At 30.8% G+C, this 21,171-nt stretch overlaps 2 non-coding genes across 2 annotated transcripts; one reads left to right on the top strand and one right to left on the bottom strand.

Annotated features, from left to right (window-relative positions):
• The first annotated feature begins 15,932 nt into the window (after positions 1-15,932).
• On the top strand, positions 15,933-16,014 carry Trnas-uga. The gene has a single exon. It is a non-coding gene; the product is annotated as a tRNA-Ser (tRNA).
• A 154-nt stretch (positions 16,015-16,168) lies between these two features.
• Trnay-gua lies at positions 16,169-16,257 on the bottom strand. The gene is given in 2 exon segments: positions 16,169-16,204; positions 16,221-16,257. It is a non-coding gene; the product is annotated as a tRNA-Tyr (tRNA).
• Positions 16,258-21,171: the final 4,914 nt, after the last annotated feature.

Genomic DNA, 21,171 nt, shown 5'->3' with positions numbered 1-21,171 from the left:
AATCCAGACTCCGAATCGGTGGTGGGTTCACTTAAAATAGTTTGTTAAATGACGACTCATAAATGCTGCAAAGCCTAATTGAATAAAGTATATTTTGAATTTTATTTTGATTATACTGCTCACGCGTAGCTTATTTCCCTTACCGAGCATCAGATGAATTAAACTCATATTAAGCGAACATATACAAAAATCACTGGTGCTTGACCAATTATGAAGTCGCAAACTTCGATAAAGATTCCAGTACTCTATTTCTAAACCATTTATTTCACTTGCATCAAAACACAATTCTTAACACATAATTGCTACTTGCTCTGCAATTAATTAATTGATGAGGCAGTAGAGACCACACAGCGAATGTTTATTTTGTTGTATCAAAATTATAGCCCAATAATTTACCGACCACAGCAATTGAAATTTTCAAATAATATTTAAATTGATTTAAACGATTTTAAATCTTACATTTGATCTATTAAAGCTCATTATCATATAAAACGTTGATCACTTAAGATTCTAGTTCACAGAACGAAATTATAGTCTAAAAACTGACCCCCACATGTTAAGATTTAAATAAACGTTTCCAAAGATGAAGTTCGGGGAATCGCGAGTTGACTCTCGAATTTTAAACTCATTTATCTTGTTAATGACTGGGACATCGCGTTAAATAACGATCCATTCCGAGTATCGCGTTAAATTACAAGAGACATAACGTAGTTAATGCGTTCCTTGTAAATCGTTACGTTACAAAATAATTATATGGCTCAAAATCAACTATATATTTTAATAATATCGGTAAGTTAACGTTATCCCGTTAAAATTATAATATTCGTTGCTTTTTTTCGCTTTAAACTCCTTAAAAAATGAACTCATTAAACTCTACAAACCTTTTAGTATATATTTTAAAAAATACTATATTATGTATCATATATGCTATCCATACAGAAATAATTAGTAATGTACGGGCGAGTGAGCCAGTATCTATTGACAAATAGAATATAACGTTTCCATTACCAAGGCTGGTGGTGCATTGGTTATTTAATAAGTGGTTAAAAGGGTTAAAAGTACCATCGGCAAACTTACCATCAGTATGTAGCCACCACTGCCCATACATATAATGCCGTAAAATTTGACATTCAACTAATCAAAAACAAAAATTTATTAAAAGTATTAAGTATTAAAATAATAATTTAACTGACTCAAAAAAAATAAACATTCTTAACTGCATACAATTAAAATAGATAAGACTAAAGTAAACGGAAAAGCACAAATTAATTATTAAAAATATTGCAATGTGGCGTTTTACCCATGACGCTGACGCCATTATATCACTGATTCATTCATTAAGATTAACACAAGCTCTTTAATAATTAAGTGCGGAGTAGTTTCACACTTTCAATGTTAGGCTTTTAATATTTCCTTGGTAGATATAATGAATAAAAAATAACAATACATATTTATAAACGACGTAATGCTTTGGTATAGACATTAGTCACAGAGTAAAAATAAAAAAGTTTGTATAAGTTTGTTTTTTTTTTAAACCAAAACAACGGTTGTATGATGATGATGTACGCATATAATGTTGTATAATTAAACTATCATGTGCTAAGAAAAATAGGGTACTTATACCGTTATTATTAATATATTATAGTAAGTTTTTGTATGTTCATAAATCTTGAACAATAGAAGAGTTATAAGCGGACTGCCAAACGTACACCAGACGCGGAAGAGTTTAGTGTAAATATTTTTGAGTGTACAGTTACATCCTCTCCTTTGTTGTCCGGTCGCCGACCAGCCATTGTGCTATATTTATTAAACACCTTAATTACTATAGGCAAGCGAATTCGCGTAGCTATTTATAAAACGTTAGCTTCGAAATATTACATTCTGTTATGATGTCAAATTCATTGTGTTGACTAAATAAACAATGCAAGACTTAAATATAAAAAATATGATGTTACCGTATCGTATGTATCTTTAAACACTTCAGATTTGAAATATATATCTGTATACAATGGATGGTCTGATGAAAACTCTACGAGTAGATTTTTTAAAAAAATTATTATACATATAACCTATACATATGTCTATAGAAGGTTGTACAATTAGTAAGTTTATAAATTATGATACATCTTAAGAATTAAACGATAGACAATACCTTGCGTTCCTTTCGTCGATATTTTCAGATGTCAATTAATATATAATTGAATTTAATTATTCTAAATTTGAATTTATATAGATAATGTAATTATTATGTATGATAATGTCCAACAGATCCTAACCAACAAATTTAAAATTGTACAATATACAATTATAATGACTTACGTCCTTGTAATTCTGTAAAAAAAACGAGGGCCATGCGAAATTATAGAAGAAAATTCAACAACACTGACCTCGTGGAGTTTCTTTAGAAACCTTACTCAATCCCTGTAGATATTAGAACAATGGATGTACAGTTCAACGACACCCGTGGGACGCAACCAGTTAATTGTATTCGACGCATCATGTGCAAAACTTCCACACGTGGGCGCTTGAATAAGTGGAGTCGATGCGTTAATCACGAAATCGTTAAAGTTATTCGAAAAGGATCGCTCAAGGCTGTTTCAGTGTAGGTAGAATCATCGTGTAAAATATTGTATTTTCTACATGAGACGTTGGAATCGAGTACGTAGGATAGAATCGATTATTGGCATTGATAGTTGTTTCGTGACACTGCAACGCAAGGGCTTACTATCACAATTTTTATACTAATTATATATATTACTTTAGTGTTGTATCTTGGTTAAATCTGAGATCATCGCTACAAATACATTGACTAAATAATAATTAGGCAATAAGCCTTATTGAATATGCAGTCAATAGTTGCTTGTATTGACAAGCAACTATTGATTGCATATTGCAACTATTGATATTATATTGAGTGTACAGTATACATTATCAATATACCTAATGGCAATTCTATTGGAAACAATTATTAAACCAATTTGGCAGTTCTTACTTTTTCCCGTGCGATAATGTTATTGCTAATTATTAAATGAATATAAAAAAAGAGTAACTACTGATTTTGGCGATAGAATATATGTACATTCCAAACTTAATATGTTTTTAAAACAGCAATTCAAAGAAATGTATTTGAATAAAGAATCGCCGTTACTGAATAAATAATTGAATATTTATTAATATACAGGGTACATATTCCTTTAATAGTTTTAAGTTTAATGCCAAGCTTTAAAATATTTGTGTATAACTAATTTTCACATTTTAGATGTCATCTATATTGACTTAAAAATTAATTTCAGATAGTTTGATGACGATAATGTATGTGCCGCATTTAAATTTATCTGCTTCATAAGTATAGCGACTAGCTTATGAATCTGAAGACATCGAGATACCTTTAGAAATTTAAAGGATTTTTCGATCAAGATTTTTTCCGTTCAAGTTAGCAGGAAGTCATTTTACATCAGTTCCCTGGAATAGAGCGTAAAACCTACGGCCCTGTGCATGTTCAATCGGATTATGAAACACGCACACTTATGCATTATATAATATATTTATATTTATATATTTAAGTGTGAGTTATCAGTCATTTATATTTAACAAACTTTAACATTTTCCTACAAAAAATATAATGAGAAATACCGTTGTTGATCTGCTTTCGACTATTATGTTGGCTTTGGAATAGAAGTAATTTTTACGGTACACCTAATTTAGTAGCGTATCTTTGTCATTAGCGTAAGTCCTGTTATATCATAATTGTCTTTGTTTAGAATTATTATAAAGTATTCACATAAAGACAAATTAAGGACACGAATCGGCGGTGCTTGCCTGGGTTTGAACCCACAATAATCGGTTAAGATGCACGCGTTCTAATAACCACTGGGCCATCTCGACTCTTATAATATAAAGTATTCATTAATACGGAACCCAGGTGGCCCGAGTGTTAAAACAAGTGAATCTTAGCTTGCGTTTAACTCTCGACAAACAGCACTAAATATTCACATGTAAATTGTAGTTTCAATTATCTCATGCGTGTCGGTGAATGAAAACATCGTTAAGAAATCTAAATCTGTTATGAAAATCTGCAACATATGTATCCATAACGACGCATTGGTTTAAAAACATTCTCATTAAGAATAGACCCCCGCCCAGCAGCGGTAGTGTGTAGTTTTTTCTTTATGATTATTTTAGTATACAATTTTTTCCAGATTCAATTCTATGTACCAAAAGATAATCGGTTAAAACAATTTAAAATCATTATTCCAAATACGGCTTCGAGCACATGTTAAGTCTGTGCACTTTTTATGATGTTAAATCATCGGATCATTAAATTTGATATTTGGTACCCGACATTATCGCTTTGATGATGACTGATGGATGGACAATGACAGCCGAACTTTTTGTCATTAAAAAAGACGCGCCTACGCGTGGCTACCTATCATTAATTTATATCAATCATTAATTATATAATTTGTTCTATTAGCCATACCCAGCATAGAACCGAGTTTATTGACACGGCGAAAATAGAACATAAAGTATACTGTTTTTTTTACCAAGCACTCGTCCTCAACCGATTATATGTATTTCCTATTAAAATAGTAATAATAAAAAAAACAAGTAGCATTATAAAGACATAATTATTCATTTTATCCAGGATTTTGTATAAGTATAATTGTATACTCACTACTCAGAGGGCATTCGCGCGAGATGAAAATAAAAAAAGCGCGGTTTCCGTAATATTAATACCTGTGAAATATCTAATATCGCTTTTCTCATATTAATGTGTTTGCTAAATAGAAAAAATAAAAAAAACAAAATTTGTTTCTACATTTCACGAATCTTAAAGTTTCTATAAGCAGACGTGAAAATTAAAAAAAAAAAACAGTTGATAATACCTTTTATATATCATCTCCGTTATGTCAGTTGATGAGAAAATAAAAAAAAATGCAACGATTCAAAAAAGTTTTTATATGAATTCGTTTCTTAATAAATTTATTAATAATATGACTTGCGTTTTTAAAATGACAAATATTCGATCATCGAATACTAGAATACTTGGATGTCTATTACCTAGAATTCTCCATGTCTATGAAATATACCTATAAAGCGCGCCAAACTGTCTGGCATCGATCCAGAGGACGATAGGGTTACCGTATTTACTTAAAATAAGAGTTATATATATTTTACTTAGGTATAAAGCTCTTTTTATTATATCTACGTTAACGCAATTATCGATTTAAGCGAACTCGTCTGCATGAGAAAAATAAATTTTACATTACACAAATGTAAATTAAGGTTTAAAAGTGCTTGTAAATTATAAATTTACAAGCACTTTTAAACACAATTAAAAAGATGCACAATTTAGACAAATACCAAAATCCATTTATTATGAATATTTACATTTCGCTTGTGACGACCCTAAACTTTTACAAACAATACCGACAGTCGAGTCTGTCAACCCTGCCAGGTTCACAGTAAAGGTCATTCACCTCAATATTAAATTCATACAATTGTTTTAAGTATTTATACAAAAAATCTAGAAAGTGTAATAACACCCGAACGTTATTTGTTTAAATTACAAGTTTATTTCCTGTGTACATTTTTATAACAAAACAATAACAATATTAATCGAGTCACATAATAGAATGGTCTTCAAGGCTGTATATGATTCCCTGCGCATGCGCACGCGTGTAGGTTGAAATCACATCAATCAATCTAAAATGCAAGTAAACACCGCACTGAGTTGTTTGACTGTAAATTTATATGCGTTATGTGTAAATGTTATGTTTAGGTTACATAATTTACTTTTGTGCATTGCCTTGTATTATATAATATTACAAAAAGCTAGCAGTATGTATGTATATTGAATTATAGTTTTTTGTGTTTGCTTTTTTATCGACCATAAATTAATTCAAACAAATGCACAAAATAAATATGAAGAATTGAGTGTTAATATTGTTTTAAATACCCCCAGAAAGTTGCAAAACGTTCCGAAGACATATCATAAAATTCGTGAATCAGTTTGAATCAACACAAATATTTTATCATACTAATATCGTATTAACTATTTGGCAAATTTTAAAATGAACCCCCGAGGGAACAAAAATGTTATTTAAATGAGTTCTTAAAAGATAAAATTTAATATGTCTATTTCCAAGCAAAATCACTAATACAAGTATCTAATAAATAAATGTTTCATTACGTAAACGACTTGTCAATCACATAAAAGTAAGTTAAACAAAGATAGACGACATCTTTATCTTTCTCAATTCTATCAATGACGCAATCTTATCTATGTAACTTCGATTGGATAAGGAAAACATTATCTTTTCCCATATCTTATCTATATTTCTGACTGAGTAACAGGTGTGTACGATTTTCTCTTATGAGCTAGTTTCATAGAGGTTCAAAGCACGGAAAAGTCTAAAGATTTTTTTTTAAGGAATCGTAAGTTGGTTTTTCATTATAGAAAATGGCGTAAGGAAATAATAGGCTCCTAACGATTTACAGCCTCCCGTCCCACGTGTGCCTCGTCGATACGTGCAGGCTTCCTTGCATTGCTTTCATTCCTAACATAATTTCGGCAAAAAGTTTAAATATAACTTTATACACATATATAAGTATTAAGAATTCATTTATAAAAATGTGTATTCAATATTAATTAATTATACGCCCCGTTATTTGTTACCACTCGTTGCCATCCTTCGAGTAAAAATCGTATTGATTCACAAGTCAGATCTTTTATTTTTATTTACCAGAAAAATTACCTGCTTATTTAAAATACGACAGAACTTTTCCTCCAAACTAATAATTATGTTCGCATTATATAGAATATTTTAGCAGTCTTACTTAATCATATGCTAGTCGTGTAGCAACGACATAGTTTTTTTTATCTATAAGATAGTTATCATATAAGTCACATATATAAATTTGATCTACATACAGCTATATACATATACATGACTTCAGCGAACTCCAGAAGCTGAAAAATCCACTGAGTAAGTAATGCGGCATGGCTTAAAAAAACTATTATAATGAGTAAGCTTTAATTCTTAGGCTTTTATATTTATTAATATTTGCAATATTTCAATGTATTTTTATTATTCTACGAAAGAAATTTTTAAAACACTATCTGTACATACATTGTGTATCTTGTACGACGTACTCAACGACGACGTATCAAAATACGAAATTAAAAAGAAAATGAAGTAAGATTTCTTATTTAATCTTCTTAAAATAAAAAGTATTTAGCAAATTTCAATACAAAAAATTGTAAATTTCTTATTTTACCATCGAATTTCGAACATATTCCCTTTAAGTAAAAAAAAATGTATTTCAATTGCAACACATTTTCAATTTTTTTTTATAATATTTATATACAACAAGATATTCAGTTACAAAAACCGTTCCACTCAAATACATTGAAACAAAGGAGATCGATATCTCCGTTCACGAGTGGCTTAAGATTTCATATTTGGTTGATTTTGAACTTTATTTGTAAGCGAGTAATGTTTATTTTTATTTACTTAGTCCCAGAAGCTGAATCATCACGCTACCGGCTTGAAAAAAATGCATACGATCGTAATCTTATTACAGTGAAAGATTTTATATAAATATATAGTTAAATAATTATTTTCTTAAATGTTTGACACAATAATATGTAAGAACCTTGTATCGATTGAAAAAAACGTAATTTAATGGATGTATTATAATATCAATAAAATATGTATATATTTTTTAATTCTATATTATAATTACATATCTTAGGCAAAATAATTATATTAAACAGTTGAACTAATTGATACGGATTTTTTATTTGGCTTGTAATAAATATCTGAGTCGAATCAAGTAACAGACGCCGAAGAAATACAAAGCTGCTCCATCTTAAGCACAACAAGTGCCACATCAACACACTCCTACTGGGGAGCCTCGCCGACGATAAAATACTTGAACATCATCAGCGAGGCCCCAACATGCACCCGGGGGTGTGACCATGCAGCACCCTATATGAAAACGGGCCTGAGTCTAATGCTTTTACTCTTTTTTGTATAGTGTATTATTATTGAGTAACGGGAGTTTATTATTATTGAGTATAGAGTCGAGATGGCCCAGTGGTTAGAACGCGTGCATCTTAACCGATGGTTGCGGGTTCAAACCCAGGCAAGCACCGCTGTTTCATGTGCTTAATTTGTCTTTATAATTCATCTCGTACTCAACGGTGAAGGAAAACATCGTGAGGAAACGTGCATGTGACAAATTTCATAGAAATTCTGCTACATGTGCATTCCACCAACCCGCATTGGAACAGCGTGGTGGAATATGTTCCGAACCTTCTCCTCAAAGGGAGAGGAGGCCTTTGGCCCAGTAGTGGGAATTTACAGGCTGTTATTGTTGTTGAGTAACGGGAAAGAACATAGGCTTATCTATTTTACCCCTCAAGGGAATGGAAGAAGATGGTTTCTGTTGACGGTTAAAGTTTTACAAATTTCTAAATCCCTTAGTTGAACAGGTGTACAATATTTTAAACTTCGAATGAAAATATTTCGTGATATGTTGCCAAGGACACATATATCTCAATCATGAGGGATTCGACTAACTGTCAAGAGGAAAATTTATTGAGCGTTTTATGTATAAAAGCTTTTGTTGTGACCATTTCACTTAAACCAAATTATCTTATCGCTATCAGTGCATTGGCATTGTTTTTCCTTATCTTTGGCAATAACTAGTATCGGTTATCAACGCGTCATTGTTTTTCGAAATATGATCACTTCAATATTTCTTGAAAAATTGACGTTATCTGTTCCAAACATGTACTAAGAAACTGGAGAGAAATTTTGACACATATATTTTTAAATATCACATGTGTTATGTGAGTCGAGTCGAGACGACCCAGTGGTTAGAACGCGTACATCTTAACCGATGATTGCGGGTTCAAACCCAGGCAAGCACCGCTGATTCATGTGCTTAATTTGACTTTATAATTCATCTCGTGCTCAGCGGTGAAGGAAAACATCGTGAGGAAACCTGCATGTGACAAATTTCATAGAAATTGTGCCACATGTGTATTCCACCAACCCGCATTGGAAAAGCGTGGTAGATTATGTTCCAAACCTTCTCCTCTAAGGGAGAGGAGGCCTTTAGCCCAGCAGTGGGAATTTACAGGCTGTTGTTATTGTTGTATATAGTAAAGTATCCCGATAATATGCCACAGCTTGGCTACGGACTGACCTTTTGAGGTGAATGAGTTAGAGCTAATTCCACCACCTTGATCAAATATAGACTGGTGATGTTTTCTTAATCACCTTCGTTATACGAGTTCAAATCTTTTGTTGATAATTCAACTAATTTAATATTTTATGTATTTATAATACTAATATGTGTTTTCTGGAGATTTAATAAATATATATAATGTTTTTCAAATAAGTACTTGAAATTAACAAATTAACAAATAACAAACATTGCACGCGATTGCGTTCATTAACGAAGTCATGCTGAAAGGTTGTAATTATATTTTAATTATAAAACATATTATGTATTCTTATATAATAACTTTCGAATTTATCGACTTAAGAACTACCCAAGTGTTGTTGAACACATTTTTCCCATATCAACAGACAAATAATTTCTATGTATAAGGATTTAATTTTACAAGTAGGTAATTGCTTTAAAGTAACTTAAGTAATACTTTAGAAATGGAAATTTAATTGTAATCGGATTTTTTCTTTAAATTATATTTATTGTGAGATAATAATACAATCAGAATTAATACTTTCCCATTCGAAAGTGTGCATTAGATGAGGAAAATGGTTCTAATATCGTCAAAAAAAGATGCGTTTAATTCGAAAGTGAGGAAACTTGTATTATCCATCAGCCACAAACGTATACTGCACCATTATTATCATTAAAAAGTATAAAACAAAGTCGCTTACCGCTGTCTGTCCCTATGTATGCTTAGATCTTTAAAATTACGCAACGGATTTTGATGAGGTTTTTTTAATAGTTATAGTGTTTCCAGAGGAAGGTTTTTTGATACAACACATAGACAATATAGTACAGAAAAACTGATAATTTAGACACTTTACTATATTTAGTATCAACATTGCACCCGTGCGAAGTCGGGTCGCTAGTTGCTAGTAAATGAAACTATATATTCCTTTAGTTTGTATCCATAATATAATAGTATTTTTTATATTATTTCTGATTAGAAATCTTGTGCGGAAGAACGTCACTCACTCAAGCTTACGATCACCGTTTATTACGAATTTTTAAATACATCTATATTATATACCCGTTTTAATAAGCTTTTTGAACATCTTAATATACTTTAATCTACAAAAACAATGTCGGAGTCTAGTCTAGTCTACTCTAGTAATCTATATTGATATTATAACTATGAAATTAACTTTGTCTGTCTGACTGTCTGTTGCTCTTTCACTGTCAAACTAATGAACCGAATTCGACGAATCTAGTTTACAAATGTATCGATGTATTACTTTGTATATTGTTAGAAATATAAATTATTAAAAATAAATTTGTTTACATCCGACGTTAGACCCTTATAGTTTTAACATTGTCCATAAGTGTGGAGGTTTTTAAATTAATAATTATTATCATATATGGCCTCTAACTAGTCTGGCCCGAATGACACTCTTGTCATATAATATATAGATGTATTTAATCATGAATTGATAATAAACGGTTATAATTAGCCAGAGGAAGCTTGAAAGAACGATGGGAAGATAAATAAAAAAATAAAAAAACAAACATATAAAAAAACTGTAACAGTCTGAATAGAGAAAGCACAAATAAACAAAACATGTAACCTGATGGAGGAGATCAAAGCCTAGACACCATAATACTATACGTAGGTATATATTCTTAGTTTTTTACTTTCCTATATGAAGGAAATAAAAGAAACTTTATCATTATTACTATTAAGATGATATTGATGTAAAACACGTACTGTTACATAAAATACACACAAGGATTACAATTTCAGACAGTGATCTGTCAATATTTTGACAGAATGAGTACATAGAATAAGTGCCTAAATATTATCCAATGTTTTCGTGTAAATTTTCCTCTACCTTATTGAGAAGGAGAAACGGATGCGTACACTGGTATTCAAGCGTGTCTGAACGAGCATTTCCGAATACTTTTACATTCTTCATTGAATAAACATCAGGAATTACTCTTGCGTTCACATTCGCTATTACACGGATTGTGATTTGAATGATTAGTTCGTGTATAGTTTTTGCTACTAGAACGCAATCTACTTACTTTTTGTTTAATGATGAAAAAAAAAACTATCGATTTCATTCAAGTTTATTCAATATAATAATCTATTGAAGTTCAAAGGTGCCATTGAAGTTTCTACCTACATTGTAATGATTTCCTTATTAATACTATTAAATTGTTATAAATACATTGATAATGACAATTAATTAATTCTATAAATAAATTAATAGCCATTTAATTGAAACATAATCTCGACGCATGAAGATTATTTACTTAACACTTACTTAACCTAATCTAATTATATTAATAATATTTATTGTAATTATCTAATTTGAAGTTGTATCGTCATTTTTACATTGGTTACGTTACCTTACTCCCAGCGTTAGTGTATCTTTATATAAAATTCCGAAAGATTTCAAATGAATTAAAAATAGGTGGTGGTAGGGCTATGTGCAAGCCCGTCTGGGTAGGTACCACCCATTCATCAGTTATTCTACCGCAAAATAACAGTACTCAGTATTGTTGTGTTCCGGTCTGAAGGGTACACAACAATACTGAGTAACTACAGGCACAAGGGACAGAACATCTTAGTTCCCAAGGTTGGTGCCACATCGACGATGTAAGGAATAGTTAATATTTCTTCCAGCGTCATTGTTTATGGGCGATGGTGAGCACTTACCATCAGGTGGCCCATATGCTCGTCCGCCAACCTATACCATTAAAAAAAAAACTGTTACATAATATACACACATACATAAATGCCAGTACATATAAATATATTATATAATATTATATTTTGTAATATTTACAATATTTTTTTAATTATTATGCCAACAATACACACGTATTGTATGTATTTTTTGCGATGTTTTGAACCAAAATTAAATAAATAAATAAGCATATATTTATGATACTATAAGTACATATGAAAAGCAACCTAGGTACATGTTCTAAGTCGAAGATACAACGAAATTCTCGAACGTCATGATATTCGATCTTTGACATTCTGAGTAATGTACGCAAATGATTGTTTAGGCAACATGCGCACGCGCCGGTACGTCAGACGTAACAAACAAAAAAATCAAATACAAATCTACTGTTATTGGTAATAATTAGTAAAGATTAAGTCTTTTTTTTTATTAACGTGTATCTATAAGGCTTTTAACCACAAAATAATGAAGTACTTATTTTATTATATTTTAAGAACAGTCATAACTTAAGTTCCAAAGATGTCAGCTCGAAGTGCGCCCATGAACATATTCTCATTTCAATTGCGACCACTTAGCATCTCGACTATTTTTGAACCAAAAAAGCCTTCCGAATTATTATACAGTTCATTGTCTACGACTTAACATTGAACCAGTCAGTTGAAACTTTTCATATATAATTGAGTATTATAAGACTCGAATATCATTTGTCCATTTCCACTTTAAAAGCTTTTAAGCGAAATTTTAAAGTTTTCAATAGTAAAATTCAATAACTATAAAGTTGAGACAGCGATACCTTGTTTGACGATTTAATCTCACAGCGATCCTTGAATGTAACGAACACTGACGTTGTACTTGTGCGTACAGTGATTGTTAAAATCAATTAAATTTGAGAATATATTGTGTGGAGTACACATTACTTCCCCTTTTGTTGGTTGGTTGGTTGGTTTCATGGGTACACCACACCGAGGTCCCGGGTTCGATTCCCGGCCGATTCGATGCAGAAAAAGTTCATTCGTTTTCTATGTTGTCTTGGGTCTGGGGTCCGGTCTTTTTCATAATACAAGTGCTTTAGCTACTTACATTGGGATCAGAGTAATGTATGTTATGTTGCCCAATATTTATTAAATATATCCCATAAAAATAAAATAAATACTTTATATATATGATCTTATTACCGTGGCTTGCCAGACTGCAGTTCCCGAAATCCTGGATTGATAGATAAGATTAATAAGAAAGTGTTTGCGCAGACATTTGTACAGTATAATAATCCTTTGCAAGGTATTCCAGAAAGAAAATAACGGCCTTGACCGAAATCGTTCAGGAGAATTATATATAATGTGAAATAAAAATATATATTTATTATTTTATGTTTATAATGTGTTTATAAGACTATAATCAGATATTAATTCATGTATGACTATATTTTAATGCACCAAAAAACAAAATGTTTTTTTTTATTTAATATATATTGTAGGTACAATTGGTAATATTATTTATCTCTTTAGACGTTAATTTAAATGAAATAATTTCTTTTTTATTTCCATAGATTGATTACATATAAAGGTAAAATAAAAATACATATATAAGTTAAAGCATTTTCAGCACACAAGTACTGTTTACATTTAGTAAGCCGTTTCAAAAGTAACTTTTACGACTCGACTCTATTGCTTTTTGTCTTTATGTCCTGTCTTTTCTTAAGTGAATCGTAGTGAAGTTTATGTTCGTTTTACAATCCACTATTTGTGGCTGCAGTTGAGCTGTATATGCATACATTAGATGGAAGAGTTTACATGTACAATATTATCGATTGATAAGTTTCGACTTTTTATGTTAAAGTATCTCACACTAATATTGTTTTTGTTTTAGTATCCACTATTTTCTATAGTGTTTGCGAAAGTAACTCTATGTGTCTGAATGACTGATTTGAAAACCAATTTTATAGATTTTTTTATAATTTAACTTTTTCATAATGGAATAATCTTTTTTTTAATATCTAAGTTAACTTACTTAGTAGTAATGTAGTACTTAGTAGTAATCGCGAGTAACTATTCGCCATTGAGAATATAAACAGATATACATATGTACTTTCATATTTCATTTGCAACCGCGCTATTTTACAGCTTAATCTTATTGCGTTCAATATATTTACATATAAATTTATAAAATGGACAAAGCACGAATATTAACAAAAATTTAACACAGGACGAGGAACTTTAGGAGGGAGAACATCGTATACAGAATGGGTGAGTTTGGGGCTGGAAAACAGTATATGGGATAAGGAACCTTCGAACAAATACATATCATTTTTATATTTAGCTATGAAATTTACTTATGTACCCTTACTTAAATAAAGAATTAAAAAAAATTACTTATGTACGTAAATTTTATGTCAAATCGTGTTAAAAGTAACAACTTTAATAAGACACTGATCAAAATTTACACTTCATTCATCGTACTTGGATAATTATTAATAAAAAACAAATTACTGATATCGAAGGATTTAACTGTATTTAATTGCTAAAGACGAGTCGTTAATCAAACTCACTTCCTCTAATTAAACCCAGATTTTCTAACTAGTCAACCATTTAATGGACTATCCGTTCAATTTATTCCAACAATGGCAAGATTTCTTCTGAACTAGTAACAATTGGTCCAACGCCCATGAAGGCCGAATACACTTCCTCGTTCAGTGTCTAACAATAAGTTAAATACCTAATTGTGAATAAATTATTACTAAAACTTTTTGTGTCAAACTCCCATTCGATTACGGTTTTTTTTGAGTACTACTGAAAGAAGTATACAATGTTTATAGTATAAATATAAACTGTCAAAAAAAGAGTTGACAACAGACTATCGAAAAACAGCCAACTTTTTATTTATTTAGCGAATAAAACCTCTTTGGCCAAGTTAATATTGTAAAAAAAGTTTAAAATCTGTATGTTAATGAGTATTAATACTGAGTCAAGTAATGTGAACTTTTTTTATCTCGAACTGAGTGTAAGCTGTTTTACTATAACTAAGAAACTAGTGAACCGGTTTTGAAAAAAAAACATGTGTCTGTTCAACTCTCTATAGATTCTATAGTTAGCTGTTTATATCATCGAAATCAGTTGTCACTGTTATTGAAAAATAAAATAAAATCAATGAATAATATAACTCATTCAAACAAGACATTCTCATGGAATAGGGATTCCTACGGTATAATATTCATGTACATGGATCCAATTAGATATTTCATTTAAATAATAAATGCTCAGTTTACGAAAAAATACACGTAAAATGAACATCCGATAAAATTTAAGTTTTCAGGGTTCACTTAAATATGTATAGATGAATTTTATCAAACAATATTATTATAATAATTAATTTTACGCAAGATAGTTGTCACGTATGTTAAATGAGGACAATATAATTAAGAAAAAAAATCATTAGACTCTTAATTGGAATTTGTATTTACTTAAACTTGCTTGCATCAAAATTCAAAACGCAACCGATTATTGAAATCACGGTTAATACTCGATTACTTTCGTAAGGTATCTTGCGACATCTAGCGTTGAAAAGCAAAAGCTTTAATGTACACTATGAGCGCCATCTTTTGATGAATAGTCAAAATAATATATAAACTATTGTTAACCGATATTCAAACAGATGGCGTGCAAACACTTATTTTCCACAATCAATAAACCAAGCAAGCAATACCTTATAATTTTATTTGGCCCAAATTAATATAAATAGACAAATATATAGTTTCAAGAAAACCAAAATACAAAAATAAATATATAATTGTTCGGTGAAAAATGTTTAAAGGGCGAATTCACCATACATTGTCTGTATTTTCCTTGGTATAGTTTATAACCTTTGTTATTATTTCATCTAGCTTCAATAAAATGATATTTCTATGGCGATTTATTTGATTATCGAACTATCTATTAAATGTAAGAAAAAAATTTGGTCTATGAATAACATTGGATAATTTTGACAAGTTATCTACAAGCTGCGGTGTCCGAGTGGTTAAGGAGATGGACTTGAAATCCATTGGGTTCTACCCGCACAGGTTCGAATCCTGTCCGCAGCGTTCCTTTTTTAATGAATTATTTATTTTTATTAATATATATTTTTTGTTCCAAATAAATGATTAATTTTTAATACAACTCTATACCATTATTATTATGCATAATAATTACATTATTTTGAACGCAATCTAAAAAAGATCTTACGCTACAGAGCGTTCCTTCGAGCCGGATTTGAACCAGCGACCTATGGATATCAGCATTTAAACTTCTACAGTCCACCGCTCTACCAACTGAGCTATCGAAGGGTTAGAGGTCTTTGTAAAATAATTCTTATGTATTAACAATAGATTAAACACAATGTAAATTCAATATTTTGTATTGCTTAAGCTTGATTATAATCTTCAACCTACTTGAATATGTGACCCCTTTACAAGTGAAAAAATGATCCAGCCTCGGACCTCAGTCTGCCAGAAAGCCGATTCATAATAACATTATGTTAGTGATTTAAAAGACTTCCTATTTGATTGAAATAACGTTCTCTTTAAATATTCGAAACAAAAACCAAATCAAATTTAATTACACGCAATTCCTAATTTAAATATAGAACGATTTCAATGAATGAAGAAATATATCAGCACTTTTTTTAGGTACAAAAATTGTACTACAAACACTTGTCTTTTATTTTACTGATATCCGTTTGATCGAGGATTCGTAACCCATAGATTGGAGACACTATCTTAGTGTATATGTCACCGTAAGATAATCTGACGTGATAGATTGTAATTTGTCGAAATATTGTGAAGTGTGAAATATGATGGTAATTTAACGTATTGCTTTTCGCTATAGTGCAATAATAAAAAAAGTAAATTATAAAAATGGCAACTATAAATAAAATGCGATGACGAAAATAACAGATAAAGAGCGACCATTTCAACTAACTTTGCAACCGATAGCCCCGGGCCTAGTTCTGAACTCGGATTATTGTTTATACATTTTCCGCTTCTGAATTAAACTAAATGAACACTACTAGTTCTATTTTATGTATTACCTTAACATTTTTATTTATAACTATTCTTTATAACAGTACTTATATACTATAGTTATATCGGTGTAAGATGAGTAAATATGAATAAAAGTAGAGTAAAGTAATAGCCTGTAAGTATCCCACTGCTGGTATAAAGCTCTTCCATTAAGGCGAGGGTTTGGAACATATTCCACTACGCTGTTCCAAAGCGGGTTAGTGGAATGCACATGTGGCAGAATTTCGATGAAATTAGACACATGCAACCTGCATCATGTTTTCCTTCACCGCCGAGCACGAGATGAATTCAAATTAAGCACATGTATATAGTGGTGCTTGCCTGGGTTTGAACCTGCAATCATCGGTTAAGATGCACGCGTTCTAATCACTGGGCCATCTCAGCTCAAAAAACCTTTGTTATTACATCAAAATATGAATATCAAACCATAATATGTAGGTATTCAATTCGAGTGGCCTGAGTAACTGTGTTAATAAAATACAATTAAATCAATGTACGTAATACAGCGCAACCTTAATATAACGAATTCCTCGATTTATCAAATTCTTCGTTATCCCCCTTGAATTGTCCGTAAGAGTCAATGTAAAATATACCTTTACATTGCGAACGTTTTTTGCGAACAACCTCTTTATAACGAATTTTCAAGTATCAAGAAAAAGTATAAATATGTAAGTACCTCTAATTAGGTAACGAATGTTGTCAATCCAAAACCTTTATATAAAGTTCCCACCAACATATGTACCCACTTTTACGTATTTTACTGCATTTTATTTTGATTATTAATGCAAGAAAAAGTTTTTGTTACCTACCTAATTGTTTTTTAATAGAAAATACATACAGTAATTTAATGAAAATGTGTTATCATTTATTAGTAGAAGTTGTTCGCTATAACAAGATGAGTAGGTACGTAATGTTCAGATGAATGCTTTTACCTCTTTATAATGAATTTCAAACCAAAATAACAAACCTCAGTTCAACGAATTACTCGATATAACGAATATTTACTTGTTCCCTTACGATTTGTAATATCGTGGTTGCTCTGTATATCCTTAAACCTCATACATATTACTTAGATATAGCTCAACGATGTATGCGACAATGTGTCAAATTACTAACTGACAATGTTATATTTTCTTCTTAGAAAATATAACATTGTCAGTTTCCTGCATTTAATAAGTATTTTATTAAACTAGAACTATTTAAATGATCAGAGAAGATATGTCAGCCGGTATGCAGCACGTAGCAAGAATAGCAATTGCCACGAATCCGCACGTAAGCCCCTTAAACAGCCAGGGGCATATTATAATCCACCCATCTCTGTCTGAGCGATTTTTTTTAAACAAATCGTGTAGTATTATCACTCTTCTATTGTTAGTTTCTTACCAAAATTATTCTAAAGTGCCAGACAATCTCATCCTTGATTTTTGTACTTGTCAGAGCCTAGCATATACCTACTAGACTATTAATAACCCACAAAATGTATCTAAATGTGAATGAGTGAGTGAATGTATTTTAACCACTTTATACCTTAGAAACCATAACAGATCAAGCATTTTTATAAGATTTTGCTACGGGACCCGCCCTTGCTTAATACAGCACGAACGGTATGTGAGTATTTATATTTATGATATATATGACGTCACTCTAATTTCAACATGTCGCCGTCCAGATAAGCTATTTAAAAATGTAATTAGCTGCAAATGTAAGGACTTAATCAACACTTTTGAAATATCCAATAAACTCTTGCTTAAATTAACAGGATAATTGAAATTAATGTTATATGTAGAAAATTAGTACTTAACGTTTATACTTTTACTTGTACCTACTAATATAAAAATAATTAAGACTGTTATAAATTAGATTGTAGGCACTTATTGCTATTCGTAAAAGCATACCCGTAAAGGAAGTTGCCAAACGCTCTCACTATTTTCTTTCAAGTGAAATTAGCATATAGGAAAATTAATAAAATTGCATGTGTTTAACTATAAGAAGCTATTGTTTCTTACTACATTTTGAATGGTAATTATTGTCTATGGATAATATTGTCAGTGTGCTTCCCTCCCTCTTCATAAGGAAAGAAGTTTATGCAAACTTACCGTAATATTTAATGAATTGGTTTTTATAATAAAATTGGATTGCCTGCTTGTAATATTAAAGAAACCGTTTTTTTACTAAATGCATATGTATGTGTAACAAAATAACATTTTTTACAATTTTTGTTTGTCTTTTTGTTCCGACTAATCTCTATCTAATCCCAATCAACCTCTATATCTATCTCCTTCTCTCTCTTTGTTTGTGTACAGTCAGAGTAAGAAAACCTTCGTCAGTTTTCAAATTGATTCCTTTATCAAATCTTAAGCTCTTAGTACGTTTTGAATCTAAACATCAAATAATTGCGACGCAATATGTCATTCTCGATCGGTAAACCAGATTATTGCTCATACTGAGCACACGAAAATAAATCTTAGGTGACGAACCATTTCTTACTCTGACTATACATTTTTAAGTATTATTTTACCTCCTGGTCAATTTTCCGAGAGAGTGAAATGAAAAACAGATACCTTTATAGCGCCTCTTGATTAGATAAACTCATCGCATGGTATAAGCATATAAATATAAATTTCTACGTAACAAAATGTGATTGAAAGAAACGCATTTTGGATACTTTAACGTAACAATATGTGCAAATTCAATACACAAATCATTACTGAAATAAAATCAAAATATTACTTTTATTAATAGATAAATGATAACGAAGCGCCATTTTGTTTGCTTACAATAAAAGAGCTCGAGACTATCTTCGGAATACATTTTAAAAAGTACAAATACTTATATTGGTATCATGGTGTATTCACAATAATATTGTAAACATCTATTTAAATACAATGCCGTAGTGTGCGTGTGAATGAGCGATTATATTGAAATATTTGAGATATTGTGAGAGACAGAGTCACGGGGACAGTTTTAAGCTGTTTTATACATTTGTCCATATAAAGATTTTTTATATAAAAAATATCTAAAACTCTATAATCTTTCAGCCTTCAAGTCACTCTTAATATTGAAAAGAATATCACGGGGTGAATTATTATTTCGAAATTTGCGAAGCCAGAACGGATAGCTAGGTTACTACATACATTTACATAACATTGAATAAATACGAGAATTTAAATCACAAAGTTTACGCACAGACAATTCAAGCATTCATTAGAAAAGGGTGCCTATTTTTATAATAAAAATATTAATAGCTATTCCAATTATGACATTTAAATCTCATGTTAAGAGAACATTATTAGTTTGTATTCGTTTATTTTCATGGATATCGTATTCAATTAAAACTCTGCCATTTTATTGGTGGAAAAAAGTACTGACCTTCTTGCTTGTTCTCGGTAGGATCGATAGTTTGAACAAATAGGAACTTAGATTTAATCATTTAAATAACGATTTAAATAAAGTTCATTTGGATTTATTTTAGATACATATTATACGGAAATTACAACAACAGCCTGTAAATTCCCAATGCTGGGCCAAAGGCCTCCTCTCCCTTTGAGGAGAGGGTTTGGAACATATTCCACCACGTTGTTCCAATGCGGGTTGGTGGAATTCACATGTGGCAGAATTTCTATGAAATTTGTCACATGCAAGTTTCACATGAATCAGCGGTGCTTGCCTGGGTTTGAACCCGCAATCATCGGTTAAGATGCACGCATTCTAACCACTTGGCCCTCTCGACTCGGAAATTAATTGTGCATCATTTCAATAAATTCACATTTGTATATTTTTCCGAATTTCACGCGAATTCAGATACCACTTAGACCGATATATTTGCATAGTTGTGATATTTCCGTCGAATCTAAATCCTCCAGGGCAATGACCCTTAAAGTTCAAGAGCCGTGACCGTATGCAAACACTGCAGTCTAAAATATCTTAACCTATCGACGACATTACTACGATCGTGTCTAGTAAGTACAAATTAATTGCAGAACCAATTATTTTATTGACCAAAGTTTATATTTGAGATATTAATTATTATTGATATTTTAAACGAGAATTAACGCACTGTTTTCGAAATAAAACTAAGCTAAAAACGTTTACGAAAAAGTACTTATGACATATAGAGTGATACACATGAAACCATAACTACCACTTAAGTAATTATGCAATAAGACTGTTTATAAGTGG

Source organism: Vanessa cardui, chromosome 17 (genome assembly GCF_905220365.1).
Source record: "Vanessa cardui chromosome 17, ilVanCard2.1, whole genome shotgun sequence".
NCBI classification, from domain to species: Eukaryota; Metazoa; Arthropoda; class Insecta; order Lepidoptera; family Nymphalidae; genus Vanessa; species Vanessa cardui.
This window is presented reverse-complemented; position numbering and strand designations above follow the sequence as displayed.